Source organism: Puma concolor, chromosome E3, assembly GCF_028749965.1.
Source record: "Puma concolor isolate L17-30 chromosome E3, mPumCon1.1.hap2, whole genome shotgun sequence".
NCBI classification, from domain to species: domain Eukaryota; kingdom Metazoa; phylum Chordata; class Mammalia; order Carnivora; family Felidae; genus Puma; species Puma concolor.
In genome coordinates this window covers 434,763-462,292 of record NC_141682.1, presented here as the reverse complement: position 1 = coordinate 462,292, position 27,530 = coordinate 434,763, and the positions used below count along the sequence as shown (strand labels likewise).

Genomic DNA, 27,530 nt, shown 5'->3' with positions numbered 1-27,530 from the left:
AGAGCCTGGTTTTAAAGTTTATTTTTCCTGATACAAGTATTGCTACTGGTTTTCTTTTGACATTATTGGCATAATAAATGTTTCTTCATTCCCTCTCTTTAAATCTGCAGGTGACTTAAGTCCAAATAAGGCTTTGTAGGCAGCATCTAGATAGGTGTTGTTTTTGTTTGTTTGTTTTGTCCATTTTGACGCCCTATCCAATGTCTTTTTATTGGAGCATTTAGTCCTAGAACATTCAGAGTGATTATTTATAGGTATATATTTAGTCCCATTCTACTAGTTGTTTTGCCATTGTTTCTTGATGTTTTCTCTGATCCTTGTCTGTAACACTTTTAGTCTTTCATTTCCACTCAAAGAGCCCTATTTAAATATTCCTTTTTTTTGACTGGTAGTACATTTATTTCCTTCTTTTTAATATTTCTTCTTTTTTAAATTTAAGCTCAAGTTAGTTACCTTATAGTCGAATACAGTTTCAGCAGTAGAATTTAGTGATCCGTCAAGTACAAAATATACCCAATACTCATCCCAAGTGCTGCCCGTAATGCCCATCACCCATTTAGCCCATACCCCTATTCAGTAACCCTCCTGAAACCCTGAGTTTCTTCTCTGTATTTAAGAGTCTCTTAGATCTTTTGAATCCCTCTCTCTATCTTATTTTTGCTTTCCTTTCACTACGTTCATCAGTTGTATTAAATTCCACAGAAGAGAGAAATCATATGATATGTGTCTTTCTCTGACATATTTTGCTTAGCATAATAAAGTAAGGTTCCATTCACGTTGTTTGCAAATAGCAAGATTTCATTGTTTTTGATCGCCGAGTAATATTCCATTGTATGAATATACCACATCTTTATCCATTCATCTGTCAATGGACATTTGGGATCTTTGCATAATTTAGCTATTGTTGATGCTGCTGCTATAAACATTGGAGTGCATGTGCCACTTCGAGTCAGCATTAGTGTATCCTTTGGATAAATACCTAGTAGTGCAATTGCTGGGTCCTAGTGTAGTTCTATTTTTAGTTTTTTGATGAATCTCCATACTATTTCCCAGAGTGGCTACACCACTTTGCATTCCCACCAGCATTTCAAAAACATTCCCTTTCCCTGCATCCTTGCCAACATCTGTCCTTTCCTGAGATGTTAATTTTAGCCATTCTGATAGGTGTGAGGGGGTATCTCATTGTAGTTTTGATGTGTATTTCAGTGATGATGAGTGAGATTGAGCATCTTTTCATGTGTGACCATTCTGGATGTCATCTTTGTTAAAGTGTCTCTTCATGTCTTTTGCCCATTTCTTCACTGGATTATTTGTTTTTTGGGTGTTGAGTGTGATAATTTTTTATAGATTTTGGATACTGACCCTTTATCTGATATGTCACCTGCAAATATCTTCTCCCATTTCATTCAGTTGTCTTTTAGTTTTGCTGATAGTGTCCTCTGCTGTGCAGAAGCTTTTTATCTTGATGTCTCAATAGTTCATTTTGGTTTTTATTGCCCTTGCTTCAGAGACATGACAAACAAGAAGTTGCTGTGGCCAGGATCAAGGAGGTAGATTGCCTCTTTTCTCCTCTAGGATTTTGATGGTCCCTTTCTTACATTTAGATCTTTCATCCATTTTGAGGTGTGTGTGTGTGTGTGGGTGGGTGGGTGGTTTAAAAACATAGTCCAGGTTCATTCTTCTCACTGTCCAGTTTTCCCAGTACCATTTGCTGAAGAGACTATTTTTTTTCCATTGGATATTCTTTCCTGCGTTATCAAAGATTACTCGGCCATATGTTTGAGGGCCCATTTCTGGGTTCCCTATTCTGTTCCATTGATGTCTGTGTCCGTTTTTGTGCCTGTACCATACTGTCTTGATGATTGTGGCTTTCTAATACACCATAAAGTCCAGAATTGTAATGTCGCCACCTTTGTTTTCTTTTTCAACACGACTTTGGCTATTTGGAGTCTTTTCTGGCTCCCTACAAATTTTAGGGTTGTTTGTTCTAGCTCTGTGAATAATGCTGTTGTTGTTTTGATAAGGATTGCATTGAATGTGTCGATTGCTTTGGATAGTATTGATATTTTAACAATATTTGTTCTTCTAATCCATGCGCATGGAATGTTTTTCCATTTCTTTGTATTTCTTCAGTTTCTTTCGTAGATGTTCTATGGTTTGTTCCTTTATTTTTTTAATATTTATTTTTGAGACAGAGCGACAGAGAGACAGAGAGCACATGAGCAGGGGAGGGGCAGAGAGACAGAGAGACACAGACTCGGAAGCAGGCTCCAGGCTCCGAGCTGTCAGCACAGAGCCCATTGCGGAACTCGAACCCACAAGTGAGGGATCATGACCTGAGCTGAAGTCAGCGCTTAACTGACTGAGCAACCCAGGCGCCCCTCTATTGTTTTAAGTGTACTGATCTTTTACCTCTTTGGTTAGGTTTATCCCTGGGTATTTTATGTTTTTCAGTGCAGTTGTAAAGTATATCAATCCTAGATTTCTCTCTGCTGATTATTGGTGTATAGAAATACAATCAACTTCTGTATATTGATTTTATATCCTGAGACTTTCCTGAATTCCTGTATCAGTCCTAAGAGTTTTTCCATGGAGTCTTTGGATTTCCATGGAATGTATCACGCCTGTGAAGAGGGAAGGTTTGACTCCTACTTGCCAGTTTGGATACCTTGTATTTCTTTTTGTTGTCTGATTGCTGAGGCTAGGACTTCCAACAGTATGTTGAATAACAGTGGTGAGAGTGGACATTCCAGTCGTGTTCCTGACCTTAGGGGGAAAGCTCTCAGTTTTTCCTCATTGAAGATGATATTAGCTGTGGGACTTTCGTATCTGGACATACTGATATTGATGTAAGATCTTTCTATCCCTCCTTTCATGAGTGCTTTTTTTTCATCAAGAAAGGATGCTGCATTTTGTCAAATGCTTTTTCTGCATCTATTGAGAGGATCATGTGGTTGTTATCCTTTCTTTTATCAATGTGATGTATCACATCAGTTGATTTGCAGATATTGAATCGGTTGTGCATCCCAGGAATAAATCCAATTCATTGTGGTGAATAATTATTTGTATGTATTGTTGGATCCAGTTTGCTAATTTTTGTTGAGAATTTTTACATTCAGGTTCATCAGGGAAATTGGTCTATAGTTTTCCTTTTTGGTGGGGTCTTTCCCAGTTTGGACTCAAGGCCGTGCTGGCCTCATAGAATGAGTTTGGAAGTGTTCCTTCCATTTCTCTGGCTATGACCTCATCTTGTTCTTTCATTTGGGATGCATTCCTCTTGTCTTGGAATTTTGGCTGAGTATTTGCTTCTCTGTGTTACAAAAGCTCATTATGTTACCTGCCTGTGAGATGAATGGCTTTATGAAGAGGAGGTCATCTAGTGTCCAGGGCCTGGCACATCAGGGAGTGTCTGTGGTGTGTGTTGCATGCACTGTTTTGTGTTCTTGCTGCACTATTCTTCAGGCCAGTTCTATGGGCAATGTATGGTCCTTGGCCAGAATGTGCTGAGATTTATCTAGGTCTGCTCCGATCCGCTCGTTAAATGAGATTTGAAACGACTGCCACTCGAAGTGAAGCCCTGCGGAACTGTCTAGTCAAGAGAGGTGGTGTGGTCACAGGCTTCCACCAGTCTTCTGGGGAACCAGAAGGGGACACCTCCATTAGGACTGAAGCAAGCCTGATTGACCTAGAAGGCCAGTCTCACCAGAGCACAAGAATGTGGGATTGGTGTAAGCAGCTTAGGCAGCCAGTGTGGAGATGGAACTGTTTCCAGCAGATGGCTCTGTGTTTATGCTGTGGGGAAGAGGAGGAAAATGGCGCCACCCAGCTCCTCTGTCCTAGCTCCTTTGTCCCCTTGTTTTGAATACTGCCTCTCAGGGATGCTCTCCATGATCAGTGTATAATCTCCCCACTGTGTGCACCAGGCAATGTACAGATCACTGTTTCCATGCCATCTGCCTGCAAGTAATTTGCTGCCTTCTCTCAAGGAGTAGGCCAGTGCTCCTAGGGCTATATCCCAGCCAAGCCTGCTAAATTTTGAAACGCCACATTCTTGGGGTGTCTGGATGGCTTGGTTAAGTGTCCGAGTCTTGATCCTGGCTCAGATCATGACCTCGTTGTCGTGGAATTCTCTCTCTGACTCTATTCCTGCCCCTCCCTTGCATGTGCTGTCTCTCGCAAAATAAACTTAAAACAAATTTAGTGGCATGGAATATCTTATTTAGGCAAGATTTCCTCCCTGAGGGGAATGGCAGGCGTCTATCAGTTACATTTCCAGCACTGACTAGGAAATTCTTTGCTGACTGGTTAAAGGTTACATTCCTACAGGAATGAAATTAGGTTTAGTGACATGGGGCCTTAGCATAAGTAACTCCATGATGGGCCTGTGATTTTTCTTAACATTCCAAACCCAAATGTTTACACATCCATTTTTTTTTATTAAAATATAGCCCTAAATAATATTTTAGCCATCTACTGCCGGCCTGATGACCATATCCTGTAAAACTGTGACCATCTCCTAATCATAGATGAAGGTCAACTCTGTGGCTCTAAGATCTTTGTGAGTCTGTGTTATTGCTGGCCTTCTGAAATCTTTGACCCAGGGACCCCCAGGCAGGTTGCTGAGCCATCATTTATGCACAGAAGCACCCTTTCCAAGTCACCTCTTCCTAAAGCGTTGTCTTTCCCTCTGGTACTTCTGGGTCTTACCCTTTTGTAGATCACATGCTGTGATGGACATCCCCTCCTGAAAACCTGTCAAAGTGGACCAGAGAAAGCTGCTTGCCTGTGACTGCCACTTCATGGTCACATCTTTTCCTTCTGAAACCCCTTGAACTCCGTATCATTCTTCCAGTCTTTGGATATCTCTTTGATTTGGAAATATTTCATTCTCTTGTATTCCTGCTAAAAATATGCATGAAAATATTAAAGCAAGGATTCTTTGCAAGTGAGCTAGTCACAATGATCCATCTGTCTGTACATTTTTTTTTTTTGACAATGTTCAGGCATGATGTGAAGTACATCCTGTAAAATCTGAGTATCATTCATTATCTAGGATAACCACCTTTATGGAAAGCCTTTTAATGACATGCTTGTTCAAGATCAGAAAAAACAATTTACATACCACGTAATACAGTGGTATATACATACGTTATCTTAAAATATGTCAAGTATATGTTTCTATGAAGTGTATATCATGCATTCAGTTTTCTGTACCATGAATGATATTTAAATTACACAATAGTAAGAACAAGAATAGGTACATGGCCATCACTAGTAACTAATACTAGAACTAGTCATATATTATGTGTTGAAAACATAAAACCATGATTACTAATAATCTGTTCATTCGTGATGGGTTCCTAGTTACCAGAAAAATTGGGAAGACATTATTGAGTCTCCACATACATCAGACTGTTTTCTGACTATTGATGTCTTATGAGTTGATACATGATCACAATCAATATCCCGAAGAGATATGGTAGTATTAACTAAAGTTTATATTTGTATTCAGATTGGTTCGGTTTTAACCTCTTCTGTCCCAGACTCATCCCAGCTGGCACATTACAGTCATCCTGTCTCCTTAGGCTCCACTTGACTATGACGATGTTTAGATTTTTCCATATTTTTCATAATCTGCAAAGTTTTGAGGGTACATCTGTAGAATGTATTTTGTAGAATGATCCCTGGGTGGGATATGTCTACCGTTTGTTCAAATGCTTAGGCCAGAGTTACCGTGTTTTGGAGAAGATCCAGAGGCATAATGCCATCCATAATTATCACTTCACATAAAGGTTGTTTACTCTGAAGCCTGTGGTCTTTATGGTTCCGTACAAATTTTAGGACTGTTCTAGTTTCATGAAAAATGTTGTTGCTGTTTTGATGGCCATTGCATTAATTGTGTCAGTTGCTTTGGGAAGTGTAGACATTTTCATGAAATTTGTACTTCTGATCCATGAGTATGGAATATCCTTCATTTCTTTCATCACTGTTTTACAGTTTTCAGAGTATAGGTCGCTCACCACTTTGGTTAGATTTATTCATAGATACCTTATTATTTGATGTACAACTGTAAATGGGACTGTTTTCTTCATTTCTCTTTCTACTGCTTCATTGTTGTTTAGAAATGCAACAGATTTCTGTACAACGATTTTGTATCCTGTGACATTGCTGAATTCATTTATCAGTTCTAGCAGTTATTGGACCGTGAGATCATGACCTGAGCCGAAGTCGGACGTTCAACCGACTGAGCCACCCAGGCGCCCCCATCTTACTTTTTTGTAGGCACTTTTCTTTGTTCATAGAATTCTTCCAGGTAATGTGCTTTCTCCTTCAGCTGTTTGACTTTTGCTTCCTTTGTGGCTTTCACAGACCTCAATGCATTACACTTGTCTTTCAGGGCCCTTTTATTTTCTGGAAAAAGAAAAAGGTGTTTTCTTGATAAATGTGCAGATGACCTGAGTCTTGATTTTGGTGAGACAGAAAAAGGGCAAGAACCATGAAGGCATGAAAGTATTCTTTCCCTTACCAATGCAAAGTCATTGCCATCATATGGGGATTTCTCCCCAACAGAAAATATAACTTCTAGTTGACAGTTACTGGACCTCAAGGGTCTTAGCTCTACATCCTCGAATTCAACATTTGCATCTTGTGGTTAAGGCAGATATGAGGAAAGACTTTCACGGAAAACTGATCACACAACAATTTGTACCTCACACAGCAAGATCGTGCATTGCAATGAACAAAGACCTTGAGGCATGAATATAACTGAAGACAAAGATGGTGGAAAATAGTTCATGTCTAAGAACTCATAAATGGCTTTCTTAGTGGTATACATATGTATGTGTGTGTGTTTATCCACCCATTCACATTGAAAAGTCACTATTCAGCCTTCAGAGAGAAAGAGACTATGGAGCACCTGGGTGGCTCAGTCATTTGAGCATCAGACTCGATTTTGGGTCAGGTCATGATTGTAGGATCATGTGATCCAGACCTTTATTGGGCTCCACACTGAGCGTGAATCCTGCTTAAGATTCTCTCTCTTTTCCTCTGCCCCTCTCCCCTGCTTGCATGCCCCACTCACTAAAATTAAAAAAAAAAATCATGAAGAATAATTTAAACATATTTTTTAAAGGGAAAGGATTATACACTTTGGCTATCACCCTTAATTACATAGTTGTGAAAATAAAAGATAACTCGTAGTCCCTGAAATAACAAAACTCATTTTGGCAGTCCCAGTAAAATTCCAACTCATTGGTCAGAAAGAGGTTTGGCTCCCAGAGGCCCACTCTCTACTGTGGTAAAGGGCAAGCAAATATGCTGTGCTCACTTCACCCAATGAACAAAAAGCCTCCAAAGCCAAATTACGGTAAAACTCAGCAGCCAACCCTTACCACTTCCTGATTCTTCACATTTCTTTCTCTGAGTTTGCAAGGTAGCAAGTGCACTTTGAAGGGTATCATTTAAAATTTCATTAAAGTGGGTGCTTGGGGGCTCAGTCAGTTGAGCATCCAACTTCAGCTCAGGTGGTCAATTCATGGTTTGTGAGTTTGAGCCCTGTGTCAGACTCTGTGCTGACAGCTCAGAGCCTGAGGCCTGCGTCGGATTCTGTGTCTCCCTCTCTGCCCCTCCTCCACTCACGCTCTGTCTAAAATAAACATAAATAATTTTATGTTTCCTTGTACTCAACAAGTACAAAAAGATAGAGATCATACCATACATATTTTCAGGCCCCAATGCTATGAAACTCAAAATCAACCACAAGAAAAAATTGGGAAAGATAACCAATACTTGTAGACTAAAGAACATCCCACTAAAAATTGAATGGTGGAATGCAAGCTGGTGCAGCCACTCTGGAAAACAGGATGGAGGCTCCTCAAAAAGCTAAAAAGAGAACTACCCTATGACACAGCAATTGCAATACTAGGTATTTATCCGAGGGATACAGGTGTGCTGTTTAGAAGGGACACATGCACCCCCATGATTATAGCATCACTATCAACAATAGCCAGTTGGAATCTCATTGGTCAGAAAGAGGTTTGGCTTCCAGAGGCCCCCTCTCTACTGTGGTAAAGGGCAAGCAAATATGCTGTGCTCACTTCACCCAATGAACAAAAAGCCTCCAAAGCCAAATTACAGTAAAACTCAATATGGAAGAAGCCCAAATGTCCACTGATGGATGAATGGATCAAGAAGATGTGGTGTGTGTGTATAATGGAGTATTACTCAGCAATCAAAAAGAATGAAATCTTGCCATTTGCAACTACATGGATTGAAATGGAGGGAATTATGCTAAGTGAAATTAGTAGTCAGAGAAAGACAAAAATCATATGACTTCACTCATAGGAGGACTTTAAGAGACAAAACAGATGAACATAATGGAAGGGAAACAAAAATAATATAAAAACAGGGAGGGGTACAAAACAGAAGTGTACACATAAATATGGAGAACAAACAGAGGGTTACTAGAGGGTTTGGGGGGGGATGGGCTAAATGGGTAAGGGGCACTAAGGAATCTACTCAAGAAATAACTATTGCACTATATGGTAACTAATTTGGATGTAAATTGTAAATAATAAAAACTATCATTAAAAAAAATTAATGGGTGAAAGAAGAAGTTAAAGAGAAAATTAAAAAGTACATGGAAGCCAGTGAAACTGATAACATCACAGCCCAAAACCTCTGGGATGCAGTAAATGTAGTCATAAGAGGAAGTTTATAGCAATCCAGGCCTTCCTAAAGAGGGAAGAAAGGTCTCAGATACACAACCTAACCTTATACATTAAAGAGATGGAAAAAAGATCAATAAAAACCAAATCCAGCAGAAGACAAGCAATGATAAAGATTACAGCAAAAATCAATGCTATCGAAGCTGAAAACAAAAACAAACAATAACCCCCCCCAACACACAAACAGAAGAGATCAATGTAACCAGAAGCTGGTTCTTTGAAATAATTAATAAAATTGATAAACCACCAGCCAGTTGGATCCAAAAGAAAAAGGGAAGGACCCAAATAAATAAAATCAAGAATGAAAGTGGAGAGATCACAACCAACACAGCAGAAATACAAACAATAATGAGATTATTATCAGCAATTATATACCAATAAAATGGGCAATGTGGAAGAAATGGACAAATTCCTAGAAATATATAAACTACGAAAACTGAAAGAAGAAGAAAGAAAATTTGAACAGACCCATAACCAGTAAAGAATTAGTAATCAAAAATCTCCCAGAAAAACAGGAGCCCGGGGCCAGATGTCTCTCCAGGGGAATTCTATCAAACATTTAAGGAAGAGTTAATACCTATTCTCTTGAAGCTGTCCCAAAAACAGAAATGGAAGGAAAACTTTCCAAACTCTTCCTATGAATCAGCATTACCTGGAGTCCAAAACCAGACAAAGACCCCACTAAAAAGGAGAGTACAGACCAATTTTCATGATGAACATGGACGCAAAAATCTTCCATAAGATATTAGCCAACCAGATCCAACAATACATTTAAACTTTATTCACCGCGACCAAGTGGGATTTATATGCCTGGAATGCAAGGCTGGATCCATATCAACAAAACAATCAATGTGATTCATCACATCAATAAAAGAAGGGACAAGAACCACATGATGCACTCAGTAGATGCAGAGAAAGCATTTGACAAAATACAGCATCCTTTCTTGATAAAAGGATTCCACCAAACAACTGCTAGAAATGATCCATGAATTCAGCAAAGTGGCAGGATATAAAATCAACGCACAGAAATTAGTTGCATTCTTGTACACAATGAAGCAACAGAAAGAGAAATCACAGAATCAATCCCGTCGACAATTGCACCAAAACCCATAAAACACCTAGGAATAAATCTAACCAAAGAGGTGAAAAATCTATACTGAAATCTATAGAAAGATTATGAAAGAAATTGAAGATGACAAACACACAAAAACGAAAAACATGCCATGCTCCTGGATAGCAAGAACAAATATTGTTAAAATGTCCATAGTACCAAGCAATCTACATATTCGATGCAATACCTCTCAAAATAACACCAGCATTCTTCACAGAGCTGCAACAAACAATGCTCCAATTTGTATGGAACCAGAGAAGACCCTCAATAGCCAAAGCAATCTTGAAAAAGAAAACCAAAGTAGGAGGTATCACAATCCTGGACTTCAAGCTGTATTACAAAGCTGTAATCATCAAGACAGTACGGTACTGGCACAAGAACAGACACTCAGATCAGTGGAACAGAATAGGAACACAGAATTGGACCCACAGATATATGGCCAACTAATCTTTGACAAAAAGAAAGAATATCAATGGAATAAAGACAGTCTCCTCAGCAAGTGTGCTGGGAAAACTGGACTGTGATATGCAGAAGAATGAGCCTGGACCACTTTCTCACACAAAAAGACACTCAAAACGGATGAAAGACCTAAATGTAAGATAGGAAGGCATCAAAATTCTCAAGGAGAGAGCAGGTAAAGCCTCTTAATGTTGGCTTCCACAACTTCTTACACAACACGTCTCCAGAGGCAAGGGAAACAAAAGCAAAAATGAATGATTAGGACCTCATCAAAATAAAAAGGCTTCTGCACAGAGAAGGAAACCATCAACAAAACTAAAAGGCAACCAACAGAATGGGAGAAGATATTTGCAAACGACATATGAGATAAAGGATTAGTATTCAAAATCTATAAAGAACATACCAAACTCAACACCCCAAAAAAAGGTTATCCAGTGAAGAAATGGGCAAAGACATAAGCAAACACTCCTCCAAGGAAGACATCCAGATGGCCAACCGACACTTGAAAAAATGCTCAACATCACTCATCATCAGGGAAATACAAACTAAACCACAATGAAACACCCCCTCACCCCTGTGAGAATGGCTAACATTAACAACTCAGGCAACAACAGATGTTGGCAAGGAAATGGAGAAAGAGGAACTCTTGAACTGCTGGTGGGAATGCAAACTGGTGCAGCCACTCTGGAAAACAGTATGTAGGTTCCTCAAAAAATGAAAAAGAGGACTATCCTACAACCCAGAAGTTGCACTCCTAGGTATTTATCCAAGGGATACAGATATGCTATTTCAAATGGACACGTGAACCCCAAAGTTTATAGGAGTACTATCAACAATAGGTAAAGTATGGAAAAAGCCCTAATCTCCATCAATGGACGAATGGATAAAGATGTGGTATACATACATACATACATACATATATTTACAAATATACATACATACATATATATATATACACACACACATATATATACATACACATATACATAGTATAAATATGTAAATGTATATATGTATATGTGTATATGTGTGTATAAATATATACATATATACACACACACATATATATATATATATGTAGCCATCAAAAAGAATAAAATTTGTCCTTTGAAACTACGTGGATGGAGAGCCTCCTGGGACCTAACCCTAAACGTCACCATAACCCTAACCATAAGCCTCACCCTACACCTAACCCTATCTAGCACACTAACACTAAACCAGATCCACAGCCCCGCATGTGCCCTCACTTCAGCCCTACATGGAATTCACAACACTGGTGTCACTTTGGCCTTGGTGACTTCCCTATACCAAACCCTGACCCTAGCTGAGTGTCTATCCCCATGGGGACCCAATTCCAAAGTCTGACAACAGCATGCACACAGGTTCAAGAATCGGTGAATACTTGGCATGAAACGTGGAACATCACCATGTCATTTGCAAAGTGAGTTTGCAGCTGCACAACAGGATTCCTGAGGCCTATTCCAAGGGTGGCCAATGTATCTCTCTGGCCTTGGATCCTAAGAACTGATACTGACCAGCACCCTCCCTATGTACTCCACTCAGCCCTTCAGGGAGGCAACTGCACTATTGTGGGTTCAGTGCCTGGAACCTCCTGGGACCTAACACTAACCTTAACCCTAACCCTAACTGTAAACTACACCTAACCCTATCTCTAACTGAACCCTATACTTGAACCCCACCCTCGCAAGGGCCCTCACTCAGCCCTCGAGGGAGATCACGAGACTGAAGTTGCTTCGGCCCTGTCGGTGTCGCTTGACTGAACCCTAAGCTTGGCTAAAGCTCTCTCCCCATGGGGACCCAATTCCAAAATCTAACAACAGCACCCACATGGGTTTGAAAGTCGGTGCAACAATACTCAGCATGGAATGTGGAACATCACCATGTCATTTCCAAAGTGCGAATGCAGCTGCATGAGAGGATTCCTGAGGCCTACCGGAAGAGTAACCCATACATTTGTCTGGCCTTGGAACCCAAAGACTAATCCTGACCAGCACCCTCCTTTGTGTCCTCCACTCAGCCCTTCGGGGAGACAATATCTCTACTGTGGGTTCAGTGCCTGGAGCCTCCTGGGACCTGACACTAACCCAAACTGTAACCCAACCGTAAACCTCAACCTACACCTAACCCTGTCTCTAATCCGAACACTACACTTGACCCGCACCCTCGCATGGGCACTCAATTCATCCCTCCAGCAAGATCATGAGACTAGAGTCTCTGGCCATGGCAACATCCCTGGAGCGAACCCTAACCCTAGCTAAGGCTCTCACCCCATGGGGACCCAATACCAAAGTCTGTCAACACCACACGCCTGGGCTCCAGAAGCAGTGCAGGAAAACTCGGCATAGAACCTGGAACATCACCATGTCTTTTCCAAAGCGTGACTGCAGCTGCACGAGAGGATTCCTGAGGCCTACCCAAAGGGTGGCCCATACATCTGGTTGGCCTTGGAACCCAAATACTAAGACTGACGGGCACCCTCCCATGTGTACTACACTCAGCTCTTCAGGTTAACACCTGCTCTGTTTGGGGTCAGTGCTTGAAGTCTCGTGGGACCTAACCCTAACAGTAACCCTAACCGTAAAATCACCCTACACCGAACCCTACCTATCTCATTAAGTCTACACCAGACCCACAGCTGCGCATGTGCTCTCACTTCAGCCCTCCATGGAATTCACAAGACTGGTGCCACTAAGGCCCTGGTGATGTCCATGATCCAAAACTGTATCTAAGTCTCTCTCCCCGTGGGGAACCAAACCCAAAGTTTGACAACAGCATGCACAAGGGTTCGAAAATAGGTGCAGAATTACTTGGCACGGGAACCCAATTCCAAATTTGACAAGAGCAGGCACACTGGTTCGAGAATCGCAGAAATACCCGGCATGGAACGTGGAACATCACCATGTCATTTCCAAAGCATAAGTGCAGTTGCACGAGAGGATTCCTGAGGCCTATGGGATGGGTGGCACATACATGTGTCTGGCTTTGGACCCAAAGACTAATCCTGACCGGTACCCTACCTTGTATACTCCAGTCAGCCCTTCAGGGAGACATCTGCTTTGCTGTGGGGTCAATGCCTGGAGTCTCTTGGACGTAAACCTAACCCTAACCTTAATCCTGAACATAGTGCTCACCCTACACCTAACCCTATCAGTCTCACTAAGCTACACCAGACCCACAGCCGCGCACATGCCCTCACTTCAGCCCTCCAAGGAATTCACAACACTGATGTCCCTTTGGCCCTGGGGATATCCCTGGACTGAAAACAAACCCTATCTGAGGCTCTGTCCCCATGGGGACCCAATTCCAAAGTCTGACAAGAGCACGCACATGGTTTTTAGAATTGGTGCAGAAATACTCAGCATGGAACGTGGAAATTCACCATGTCATTTGCAAAGTGCAACTGCAGCTTCACAAGAGGATTCCAGAAGCTGACCTGAAGTGTGGCACATATATTTGTCTGGCCTAGGAAGACAAAGACTAATCCTGACCGGCAACCTACCTAGTATAGTCCATTCAGCCCTATGGGGAGACAACTGCTCTGCTCTGGGTTCAGTGCCTGGAGTCTCCTGGGACCTAACCCAAACCCTAAACGTAACCCTAACCCTAACCCTCACCCTACACCTAACCCTAACCAGAACACTAACTCTACACGAGATACGCAGCTGCTCATGTGCTCTTATTTCAGCTCACCATGGAATTCACAACACTGGTGTCACTTCATCCCTGGCGACTTCCCTGGACCAAGGCCTAACTGTAGCTAAGACTCTCTCCCCATGGGGACCCATTTCCAAAGTCTGAAAACAACATGCACACGGGTTCGAGAATCGGTGCAGAAATACTCGGCATGGAACGTGGAACAAAACCATGTCATTTCCAAAGCGCGACTGCAGCTGCACGAGACGAATCCTGAGGCCCACCTGAAGGGTGGCCCATACATTTGTCTAGCCATGGAACCGAAAGACTAATTCTGACCAGCACCCTTCTTTGTATACTCCACTCAGGCCTTCAGGTAGATATCTGCTCTGGTGTGAGTTCAGAGGCTGGAGCCTCCTGGGACCTAACCCTAACCCGAACCTTAACCCTAACCATAACCCTCAACCGAAACCAAACCCTATCATGAACCCTAACCCTATACTTGACCCGCACCCTCACATAGGCCCTGAATTCAGCCCTCCAGGAAGATCATAAAACTGGAGTCCCTTCAGCCCTGGCGACATCCCGGGACCAAACCCTAACCCTAGCTAAGGCTCTCTCCCCGGGGGGACCCAATTCCAAAGTCTGATAACAGCACGGACATAGTTTTGAGAATTGGTGCAGAAATACTCAGCATGGAAAATGGAACACCACCATGTCATTTGCAAAGTGCGATTGCAGCTGCACGAGAGGAGCTGCTGCACGAGAGAGTCCTAAAAAAATGTGGCCCATACATTTTTCTGGCCCTGGAACCCAAAGACTAATCCTGACCGGCACCCTCCCTTGTAAACTTCACTAAGCCCTTTGGGGAGACAACTGCTCTGGTTTGAGTTCAGAACCTGGACCCTCCTGGGACCTAACCCTAAGCCCAATTGTAACCCTAACCATAACTCTCACCCTACACTGAAACCTATGTAGCCCACTTGCTCTACACCAGACCCACAACTGCACATGTTCCCTCACTTCAGCCCTCCATTTAATTCACAACACTGGTGTCACTTTGGCCCTGGCGACTTCCCTGGAACGAACCCTAACCCTAGCTAAGGCGTTCTCCCCATGGGGACCCAATTCCAATGTCAGACAACAGCACACACACAGGTTAGATAATCGATGAAGAAATAACTTGGCATGGAATGTTGAACATCACCATGTCATTTGCAAAGCGTGACTGCAGCTGCATTAGAGGACTGCTGAGCCCTACCCTAAGGGTGGTCCATACATTTGTCTGGCCCGTACATGTGTCTGGCCTTGGAACCCAAAGACTTACCCTGACTGACACCCTCCGTTGGGGACACCACCTCAGCCCTTCGTGGAGACAACAGCACTGTTGTGGTTTCAGTGCCTAGAGCCCCCTGGGACCTAAACCTGACTTTAACTGTAAACCTAACTATAACCCTCACCCTACACCTAACCCTATCTAGCACACTAACTCTAAACAAGATCTACAGCCGCCCATGGGCCCTCACTTCAGTCCTCCATGGAATTCAAAACACTGGTTTTGCTTCAGCCTTGGCGAATGCCCTGGACCGAAACCTGACCCTAGCTAAGTGTCTATCCCCATGGAGACCCAATTCCAAAGTCTAACAGCACACAAACGGGTTCAAGAATTGGAGCAAAAATACTTGGCAAGGAACATGGAACATCGCCATGTCATTTGCAAAGCGCGATTGCACCTGCACAACGGGATTCCTGAGGCCATTTCCAAGGATGGCCCATACATCTCTCTGGCCTTGGATCCTACAAACTGATACTGACCGGCACCCTCCGTTGTGTACTCCACTGAGCCATTCAGGGAGAGAAGTGCCCTGTGTGTGTTCAGTGCCTGGAGCTTCCTGGGACCCAAACCTGACCCTAACGGTACCCTAAGCATAACCCTCAACCTACACCTAGCCCTATCTCTAAACCTAACCCTACACTTGACACACATGTGTCGCATGAAGACCCATGCGAGGGTCTTCAATTCAGGCCTCGAGTAAGATCACGAAACGAGTCGCTTCAGACTTGGTGACTTCCCTGGACTGAACCCTAACCCTATCTAAGGCTCTCTCCCCAAGTGGAACAAATTCCAAAGTCAGACAACAGCATGCACACGGGTTTGAGAGTCGGCGGAGAAATACTCAGCATGGAATGTGGAAATCACCATGGCATTTGCAAAGCGCGACTGCAGCTGCACGAGATGAATACTGAGGCCTAAATGAATGGTGGCCCAAATTTCATCTAGCCATGGAACCCAAAGACTAACCCTGACTGGCACCCTTCCTTGTGTATTCCACTAAGCCCTTAGGGGAGACAACAACTCTGCTGTGAGGTCAGTGCCTGGAACCTGCTGGGACCTAAACCTAAACCTAACCCTAAACATAAACCTAACCATAAACCTCACGCTACATCTAAACCTGTCTCCAACCCTAACCCTATACTTTACCCTCACCCTCTTATGGGCGCTCAATTCAGGCCTCGAGGAAGATCACAAAACTGGAGTCACTTCATCCCTGGTGACCTTCGTGGACCGAACCCTAACCCTAGCTAAGGCTCTCTCCCCCTGGGGACCAATTCCGAAGTCTGACAACAGCACGCACACGGGTTTGAAAATCGGCGCATACTTGGAATGGAATGTGGAACATCATGTCATTTGAAAAGCACGACTGCAGCTGCATGAGAGGATTCCTGAGTCCTACAAGAAGGGTGGCCCATCCATTGTTCTGGCCTTGGAACCCAAAGACTATTCCTGACCGGCACCCTCCCTTGTAAACTCCACTCACCCCTTTGGGTAGACAACTGCTCTGGTGTTGTTCAGAGCCTGGAGACACCTGGGACCTAACCCTAACCGTAGCCGTAATGCTAACCATAACACTTACCATACATCTAACCCTAACTAGAACACTAACTCTATACTAGACCCGCAGCCACCATGTACCCTCACTTCAGCCCTGCATGGAATTCAAAACACTGGTGTTGCTTCATCCCTGGCCCGAAGCCTAACCATAGCTAAGGCTCTCTCCCCATGGGGACCCAATTCCAAAAGTCTGACAACAGCACGCACACGAGTTCGAGAATCGGTGCAGAAATACTCGGCATGAAATGTGGAACATCACCATTGCATTTGCCAAGAGCGACTGAAACTGCACGAGACGAATCCTGAGGCCCACCTGAAGGGTGGCCATACATTTGTCTAGCCTTGGAACCCAAAGACTAACCGTGACCATCACCCTCCCTTGTGTACTCCACTAAGCCCTTTGGGGAGACAACAAGTCTGCTGTGAGGTCAGTGCCTGGAACCTGCTGGTACCTAACCCTAACCCTAAACTTAAATGTAACCATAAACCTCACGCAACACCTAAACCTGTCTCTAATCCTATACTTGTCCCGCATCCTCTCATGGGCCCTCAATTTAGACCTCGAGGAAGATCACGAAACTGGGGTCTCATCAGCCCTGGGACTTCCCTGGACCAAACCCTAACCCTATCTAAGTGTCTATCCCCATGGGGACCCCATTCCAAAGTCTGACAACAGCACACACATGGGTTCGAGAATTGGTGCAGAAATATTCGGCATGGAATGTGGATATTCACCATGTCATTTGAAAAGCACGACAGCAGGTGCACGAGAGGATTCCTGAGGCCTACCTGAAGGGTGGCCCATACATTTGTTTGGCCTTGGACAAAAAAGACTAATGCTGACTGGCACCCTTTCTTCTACACTGCACTCAGCCCTTCAGGGAGACAAATGCTCTGCTATGGGTTAGGTGCCTGGAGTCTCCTGGTACCTATCCAAACCCTAAATGTAACCCTAACCATAACCTTCACCTTACACTGAACCGTATGTAGCACATTAATTCCACACCAGACCCACAGCAACCCATGTACCCTCACTTCAGCCCTCCAAGGAATTCACAACACTGGTGTCACTTCATCCCTGGCGACTTCCCTGGACCGAACACTAAACGTAGCTAAGACTCTCTGCCCAGGAGGACCCAATTCCAAAGTCTGACACCAGCACGCACACGGGTTCGAGAATCGGTGCAGAAATACTCGGCATGGAACGTGGAACATCACCATGTCATTTCCAAAGCACGACTGCAGCTGCACGAGACAAATCCTTAGGCTTACCCGAAGGGTGGCTCATACATTTTTCTAGCTTTGGAACCCAAAGCCTAATTCTGATGTGGACCCTCACTTGTGTACTCCACTAAGCCCTTTGGGGATACAACTGCTTGGCTGTAGGGTCCGTGCCTGGAACCTGCTGGGACCTAACCCTAACCCTAACACTACATCTAAACCTATCTCTAACCCAAACCCTATACTTGACCGGGACCCTCATATGGGCACTCAATACAGCCCTCGAGGAAGATCACGAAACTGGAGTCGCTTTGGCCCTGGGGACTTCCCTGGACTGAACTCTAATCCTAGGTAAGTCTCTCTCCCCATTGGGACCCAATACCAATGTCTGACAACACTACGTGCCTGGTGGCCAGAAGCGATGCAAGATCACTCAGCATAAAACCTGGAACATCACCATGTCATTTTAAAGGCCCGGCTGCAGCTGCCTGAGAGGATTCCTCAGGCCTACCTGAACAGTGACCCAAAGAGTTGTCTGGCCTTGGAACACAAAGAATAATCCTGACCGGCAGCCTCCCTTGTGCCCTCCACTCGAGTTGGGGGAAAAAACTGCACTGCTATGGGTTCACCGTATGGAGTCTCCTGGGACGTAACCTTAACCCTAACTTACCCCTAAGCAGAACCCTCAACCGAAACCAAACCCCATGTTGAACTATAACTCTCCACTTGACCTGCACCATCAAATGGGCCCTCACTTCAGCCTTCGAGGGACATTATGAGACTGGAGTCTCTTGGGCCATGGCGATGTCCCTGGACCGAACCCTAACCCTACTTAAGGTACTCTCCCCATGGGGACCCATTCCCAAAGTCTGACAACACCACACGCCTGGGGTCATGAAGCGGTGCAGGATTACTCAGCATAGACCTGGAACATCACCATGTTTCCAAGGTGCGTCTGCAGCTGCCTGAAAGAATTCCTGAGGCCTACCGGACTAGTGGACCATAGAGTTGTGTGGCATTGGAAAACAAACATTAATCCTGAAAAGAACCCTCCCTTGTACCCTCCACTCAGTCTTTCAGGGAGACAACTGCACTGCTGTGGGTTAAATGCCTGGAGCCTCCTGGGACCTAACCCTAACCTTAATCTTAATCCTAACTAGAACACTCAACCGAAACTTAACCCAATATGGAACCATAACCCTACATTTGACCCGCACCATCGCATGGGCCCTCATTTCATACCTCTAGGGAGACCACGAGACAGGAGTCAATTCAGCCCTGGCGACATCCCTGGACCGAACCCTATCCCTAGGTAAAGCTCTCTCCCCATGGGTCCCAATAATAAAGTCTGACAACACCATGGGCCTGGGATCCAGAAGAGGTGCAGGATCACTCAGCATAGAACCTGGAACATAATCATGTGTTTCCAAGGACCATCTGCACCTGCCCTTGAGGATACCTAAAACCTACAAAACCACTGGCCAATAGAGTTGTCTGGTCTGGGGATCCAAGACTAATCCTGAAGGGCACACTCTGTTGTGCCCTCAACTCAAACCTTCGGGGAGACAACTGCACTCCTGTGGTTTCAGCACCTAGAGCCTTCTGGGTCTTAACTGTAAACCTACCCTAACATTAAAGAGAACCCTCAACAGAAACCTAACCCCATCTCGAAAACTAACCCTACACTTGACCCGCACCTTTGCATGGGCCCTCACTTCAGCCCACAATGAGATCACGAGACTGGAGTCGCTTCAGCCCTGGGGACATACCTGTAAGGAACCCTAATCCTAGGTAAAGATGTCTCCCCATGGGGACCCAATACCAAGGGCTGACAACACCACGCTCCTGGGATCATGAAAAGGTGCAGGATCAGTTGGCATAGAACCTCGAACAACACCATGTCCTTTCCAAGGCCCAGCTGAAGCTGCCCGAGAGGATTCCTGACCCTACCCGACAATTGCCCATAGAGATGTCTTGCCTTGGAAACCAAAGGCTAATAGTGACTGGCACCCTACATCATTTTCTCCACTCAGCCCTTCTGGGAGAAAACTACACTGCTGTGCGTTCAGTGCCTGGAGCCTCCTGGAACATAACCCTAACCCTAACCAGAACCCTCAACAAAACCCTAACATTATCTCGAAAACATCCCTAAACTAGACCTGCACCGTCACATGGGCCCTCACTTCAGACCTCGAGACTGTGTTCCCTTCGGCCTTGGTGACGTCCCTGGACCGAAACCTAAACCTAGCTAAGGTTCTCTCCCCATGGTGAACCAATACCAAGTCTGACAACACTACATGCCTGGGGTCACAAAGAGCTGCAGGATCACTCGGCATAGAGCCTGGAACTTCACCATGTTCTTTCCAAGGCCTGGCTTCAGCTGCCTGAGAGGGTCCTGAGTCCTGCCCGAAAATTGGCCCATAGATTTGTGTGCCTGGAAACCAAAGACTAATCCTGACCCATACCCTCATATTTGTCCTCCACTCAGCCCTTCGGGAAGACAACTGCACTGCTGTGGGTTTAGCGCCTGGAGCCTCCTGGGACCTCACCCTAACCCTAATACTAACCTTAACCTTAACCCTAACCCTAACCATAACCCTAACCAGAATCCTCAACCGAATCATAACCCTATCTCAAAACCTAATCCTAAACTAGACCCGCACCATCACATGGGCCCTCACTTGAGGCCTCAAGGGATATCACGAGACTGAAGTTGCAATGGCCTTGGTGAGGTCCCTGGACCAAACCCTAATGCTAGATAAGGTTCTCTTCCCATGGGGAACAACTACCAATGTCTGACAACACCACACCCCTTGTGGTCCAGTGCAGGATTACTCGGCATGAACCTGAACATCACCATGTCGTTTCCAAGGCCCGGCTGCAGATGCCCGAGAGGATTCCTGAGGCCTACCCAACCAGTGGCCCATATAGTTGTCGGTTCGTGGAACCCAAAAACTAATCCTGACTGGCACACTCCATGTACTCTCCACTCAGCCCTTCAGGGAGACAAATGCACTGCTGTGGGTTCAGCGTCTGGAGTCTCATAGGACCTAACACTAAACTTAACCCTAATCAGAACCCTCAACCGAACCCTAACACTATCTCAAAACTTAACCCTACACTTGACCCACAATGTCACATGGGACCTCACTTAAGCCCTGAAGGGACATCACGAGCCTGGTGTCGCTTCAGCCATGGCGATGTCCCTGGATGGAACCCTAACCATAGCTAAGGCTCTCTCCCCAGGCAGACCCAATACCAAAGTCTGACAACCCCACACTCCTGGGGTCCAGAAGCGGTGCAAGATCACTCGGCATAAAACTTGGAACATCACCATATCGTTCCAATGCACGTCTGCAGATGCCCCAGAGGATTCCTGAGGCCGACCCGACCATGGCCCATAGAGTTGTGTGGCCTTCAAACCCAAAGGCTAATCTTCACTGGCACCCTCCCTTGTACCCTCCACTCAGCCCTTTGGGGAGAAAACTGCACTGCTGAGGATTCAGGATCAGGAGCCTCTTGGGACTTAATCGTAACCCCACCCTAACCCTACACAGAACCCTCAACCGAAACCTAACCCCATCTCCAATCCTAACCCTACACTTGACCCGCACCATCGCATGGGCCCTCACTTCATCCCTCGAGGGAGATCACGAGACTGGAGTCACTTTGGCCCTGGCAACATCCCTGGACCAAATCCTAACCCTAGCTAAGGTTCTCTCCCCATGGGGACCCAATACCAAAGTCTGACAACACCACATGCCTGGTGTCATAAATCCACGCTGGATCATTCAGCATAGAACCTGGAACATCACCATGTCATTACCAAGGCCCAGCTGCAGCAGCCCGAGAGGATTACTGAGGCCTACCCGACCAGTGGCCCATAGAGTTGTGTGGCCTTGGAACCCAAAGACTAATCTTGACTGGCACCCTCCCTTGTGCCCTCCACTCAGCCCTTCAGGGAGACAAGTGCACTGCTGTGGGTTCAGCCCCTGGGCTCTCCTAGGACCTAACCCTAACCAGATCCCTCAACTGAACCCTAACCCTATCTCGAATGCTAACCCTACACTTGGTGTCCAGAAGAGGAGCAAGATTACTCAGCCTGGAATGTGGAATATCACCATGTAATATCCAAAGCCCAGATGTCCTTGCAGAAGGGGGCTGCCTGAGAGGCTTCCTGAGGCCTACCCGAAGGTTGGCCCATATATTTATCTGGCCTTGGAATCCAAAGACTATTGTCAACACTTTAGCACTTTATCTCATTTGGAAAAGACCTAGATGTCCAATGAATTCAATTTCAATTTTTCATCCTAGCAAAACTGATACATTTCAGGTTACCAAATACTTTGGAAGCTATCTTCACAATTATCCATGAAAATTTTGAGAAAGAATTAACCATCATTTTAAGTTACCTTTTTTCTAACAAATTGCAACACAGATAACATGAGCGTATTTGACCTTTTTTAAACCTAAAGTTTTCTATTTAATGCTCATAACTCTACTTTTAATTAAGCCAACAAACTTACACTTATATACCTAATTAAGTTTCTCTTGCATCCATTTAAAAGACACTCAATTGTTCCCTATTGTCAGTTTTTACCTGGGACACTGGTGGGAAGATCTGAATTGGGTGGCCTAAGGGAATGCTCTTCACTCCCTGACATTAGAAGGTGGGAGGCGAAACCAATGGTGCCTGAGGCACTGAGGATGGTATAGGAGCCAGTTATGCAGGCCTCACCGAAGGTGGTGCAGACACAGGAGGAGGGGGGGAAGGCAGAAGAGGCAAGGTTCTGCCTAAAAGCCTGAGGCAGATAAAAGCCTAGAGGGCAGAGAGAGAGGTCTCCTGGTCCTCAAGTCTGTCAACTTGAACAGATGAGCAGATGTCAGGGTTTTTTCCACCAACAAGTGGAATTAGGCAGTCCGTGTAGGGCTAGAGAAGACCGAGAACTTCCACCGATTAAAAGGAGTTTTGGCAGCGGCTTGGGAATATTCCTGAAAGCCTCCAATCTGAGGTAGACTAACTAGAGACAGTTGGCTCTAATCACCATAGTCATTGACCCAGGAAATGAATGAGCGAGAGGCCCCCACATGCAGTTACAGTAACTGGAATCTATTAGGAAAAACAGTGAAAGAGTGTTAGAGTCCTCTTTACTAGGGATGGCCTGTGTCTTTTTCTTCCCCCACACCCTGGGATAGGTTTGGAACACTTCTATATATTGATCAGGGTTGTCTGCACCTTTTCTCAGGTCTTTTTATTTGCTTAGGATACTCCAACGAAAATGGAACCTTCATGGGATCAAATTCACCATGAAGCATTTTAGTCAACAGACACATTGAATGTGTCTTCCTTTCGAGGGGAAGATTTTTCATCTCTGACAATCCTGGATAAGGAGGGCATGAGGGTCTCACAGGTGGCTTTTCCTGAGAAGAGCCCTCAGAGGGCAAGTCTGCAAGAACTTGCTTTTATCAGCCCCTTTATGGGCCAGAAGATTGGCACCTAACTTACAACGCTTACATAAGGAAATTTTGACCATTTACCCTCCCTTTAACAATATAGATTGAACTTTAAGATAGTACTGACTGAATGCCTGCCTCAGGAGACCAGGAATCTCCATTCTCCAGAAGGTATTTCAGGCACCTCTTAGCATTGGCAGGTCCAATATCAAGTCCTGACCCAGATAAGACTCCCGAGGAATTCTGACACCGCCTTAAGCCATATTGGTCACCAGAGAACCACGGATTGGGATTCAGCACTCGCTTTAGCTGCCTCATCAGGTCGGAAACTTTCCACTGTCCATCTCATTCACACACAGTCATAGAGTGACTCCAGCCTGTTGCCCGGTGCCCAGGGCCTTAGAGTTGTGGCTTCATTCCTTATTCGTTAAGGAACTACTCAGGCATCTCTGGGATGTGATCAGGCTCCCCTTGACTCTTAGGGGCAGGTCTACCAAACGAACCTGGGTTTTTACCAGTCTGACCATTCGCACTCCCTGAGCTGATTCCTGGGCCTCACCAGGTTCTGTTGTGCATCTGGGGTCCTTGCCCCAGTGGGTCGGGAGGGGCTAGTCTCCTAAGAATCAAGTGGTCTGCTGGCACCAGGCGAGGTCACTTCTCCTGGTGATTCAAGGTTCATACCCCAGTGATAAAGGAGGTGGAAACACACCATCCCCGAGTCCTGCAAGCAAGCCCCCAAGAAATATAGCAGGATTCTCGCACAGAGACAGGACACTGAGGCTTTCTTTGTCCTGGAAGCAATTTTTTGCGTCGTGCTTGCCCAGACTCAGTGGGTTCATACTCGAAAAACTGAACCCCGAATACAGTGGGGTGTAGCCTTTTATGCAATTTCTACTTGTCTCCCATATGTGCTGACACATATAGTCTGATTGGACCCAGTCCAAGTTACAAAGTTATGTCAGAGCTATGCATATGTGTGTGGGAGTTCATGGGGCCATATTGCCTTCCTTTGTTCTGAGAAGTCCTCTACCACATTCCTTAGGGAGGGACTCTACCTCATAGCTACCACCTATCTCATTACATCACTATTACAGTATCACATTATTATATATTATATTACATATTATATTAATATCATAATAAGTATTCCTTATGCTCTGCTTTTTATTCCCATGACTTACTCCATTCACAAATGGAGGCCTGTATCTCCTTCTCCCCTTCTTCCATTTTGGACCCCCCAGCCATCTGGCAACCATTTTATTCTTTGTATTTATAGTTCTGATTCTGCTTATTTTCTTATTCATTATTTTAGATTCTATATATGAGTGGAATCATGTGGTATTTGTCTTTCTAAGCATGACTTATTTCACTCCGTATAATGCCCTACGGGTCCTTCGATGTTGTCTCAGATGGCATGATCTCATGCTTTTTAAAGCTGCATGTTATTCCATCATGTATGTATGCCATTTTCCCTTATCCTTTTGTCTACTAATGGGCACTGAGGTTGCTTCCATATCTTGGCTATTGTAAATAGTGCTGCAATAAACATAACGGTGTGTATCTTTTCTAGTTAGTGTTTTACTTTTCCTTGAGTAAAGATCAAGAGGGGTACTATTGGGTCATGTGGTATTTGTGTTATTAATTTTGCTTGTAAATACCATACTGTTTTCCCCAGCGGCTGTAACAACTTAAATTCCCAACAACAGTGCATGAGGTTCTCCTTTCTCCACATCCTCACCAACACTTGTTTTCTGTGTTATTGATTTTAGCCATTCTAACAGGCTTGAGGTGGTATCCATGCAGTTTTGATTTGCATTTCCCTGTTGATGAATGATATTGAGCATCTGATCTTTTCATGTGTCTGTTGACCATCAGTATGACTTCTTTGGAAAAGTGTCTTTTCAGGTCCTCTGTCCATTTCTTAATTGGGTTGTTTTTTGGTGTTGAATTGTAGGAGTTCTTTTTATATTTTAGATATTAACTCCTATCACAATATCATTTGCAAATACCTTCTCCCGTTCAGTAGGTTGTGTTTTGTTTTGATGATGGTATCCTTTGTAGTGCAAAAGGTCTTTATGAGAGGTGAAAGACATGCATTCTGAAAACTATAAAACACTGATGAAATCACAGATAACACAAATGGAATGATATTCCCTGCTCATGGATTGGAATAATGAGCATTGTTGGGACGTCCATATTACCCAAAGCAATGTACAGATTCAATGCAACCCCTATCAAAATAGCAAAAGGATTTTTGTGCAAAACTAGAATAATCCTAAAATATGTATGGAACCACAGAAAACCCCAAGTAGCCAAAGCAATAATGAGAAAGAAGAAGAAAGCTGGAGATAGCACAATCCAGATTTGAAGATATACTATAAAGCTGTAGTAATCGGGGCGCCTGGGTGGCGCAGTCGGTTGAGCGTCCGACTTCAGCCAGGTCACGATCTCACGCTCCGTGAGTTCGAGCCCCGCGTCAGGCTCTGGGCTGATGGCTCGGAGCCTGGAGCCTGTTTCCGATTCTGTGTCTCCCTCTCTCTCTGCCCCTCCCCTGTTCATGCTCTGTCTCTCTCTGTCCCAAAAATAAATAAAAAACGTTGGAAAAAAAAAATTAAAAAAAAAAAAAGAAAAAGAAAAAAAAAAAAGCTGTAGTAATCAAAGCAGGATGGTACTAGATAAAAAACAGACACATAGATCAATGGAACAGAATAGTGAACCCAGAAATAAACCCACAGGTAGATGGCCAATCTGACTAAGGAGACAAGGATATACAATAGGGAAAAGAAAGCCTTTTTAATAACTTCTGCTGGGGAAACTACACAGCTACATATGAAATAATTAAACTGGACTACTTTCTAACACCATACACAAAAATAAACTCAAGATTGATTAAAGACCTAAATCCATACAAATCCTAGAAGAAAACACAGGCAGTCATTTCTCTGACATCAGTTACAGCAACAATTTTCTAGATACATCTCGTAAGGCAAAGGAATCAAAAGCAAAAATAAGCTATTGGGAATTCATCAAAATAAACAGACCCCAAGTATTTTATGTGCATAAGACTAAAGCTGAATTTCAAGCCAGAGTTAGAGCATACCCTAAAGTGACTGAAGACCATGATACATTTGCTGAACAATTTAACATATTCATTCCAACTTACCAACCTGGTTTCTCAGATTTTTATCAGTTGGCTCACATGCTTGTTGCTGAGGGCTAGGCCAAATATTGCATAAAACTCTCCCACTGGTAACATCCTGAACTAGATTTAGAGAAACAGAAACTTCTCGGGGTGGGGCCAAGATGGCAGAGTAGCATGGAAGGTCTCAGCTTCTCTCATCCTTGAAATGCAGCAAGATCAGCACCAAACCATTTTTGCAAACTTAGGAAATTGATCTGAGGATTAACACAACAATGTGCATTATTTGAGCCACAGGACTTGGCAGGTACGTGGTGCAGAGAGGTTATGTGGGGGAGAGAGAAGCCGCGGATGGTAAGGAGCTGTTTTGAGGGAGAGAGGACAGAGAAACTGGGGGAGAGTGTGGTGCCCTGGGAAAGAACAGGAAAACACTCCCCTGAAAGGTGCTGGAGAGAAAGAGTGGAAACACCCATAAGGGACAGAACAAGAAATCTGTTCCCCAAACAGAAATCTGCTCCCCATTGATGGGGAGAAAGGAGAGGGTTTCAGTACCATTAGGACTCTATAAACAGGGGAGCACAGAGTTGGAAATTCCAGAGCTCAATACCTGGCGGTGCTCTGGTGGGATGGGTGAATCCCCAATAGCAGAGAGCAAGGCCCGAGGGGTCTGTGGGCCACATGTGGAGAAGTGGTTCCCCTGCTTGGAGGGCATTTGGTAGAGGGCATACAGCCTCCCCACAGGCAAAGGTCCTAGCGGACCCTGGAGAGCAGCCATATTTCCTGGTATTGGAACAAAGATGCCAGAGTGGAGTGAAACCTGGTGCCAGCTACGTGTTGTAATTTGCCATAATCTCTGAACCTTTGCCACTACAA

At 44.5% G+C, this 27,530-nt stretch overlaps 2 long non-coding RNA genes across 3 annotated transcripts in view; one reads left to right on the top strand and one right to left on the bottom strand.

Moving 5' to 3' along the window:
• The window catches only part of LOC147572829 (uncharacterized), a 48,059-nt gene that overhangs the window by 13,076 nt on the left and 7,453 nt on the right, over positions 1–27,530 (top strand). The window contains exon 3 of one of the 2 annotated variants that reach the window (XR_015245551.1): positions 4,718–4,939. The exons of the other annotated variant lie outside the window; for it this stretch is intronic. This is a non-coding gene — a long non-coding RNA (uncharacterized LOC147572829). Of the gene's footprint in view, positions 1–4,717; positions 4,940–27,530 lie in introns of those variants that run through there. 2 annotated transcript variants of the gene reach the window in all.
• Positions 6,104–27,530, bottom strand: part of LOC147572827 (uncharacterized) — a 48,441-nt gene continuing 27,014 nt past the window's right edge. Inside the window, exon 2 of the long non-coding RNA XR_015245553.1 lies at positions 6,104–6,411. This is a non-coding gene — a long non-coding RNA (uncharacterized LOC147572827). The remainder of the gene's footprint in view (positions 6,412–27,530) is intronic.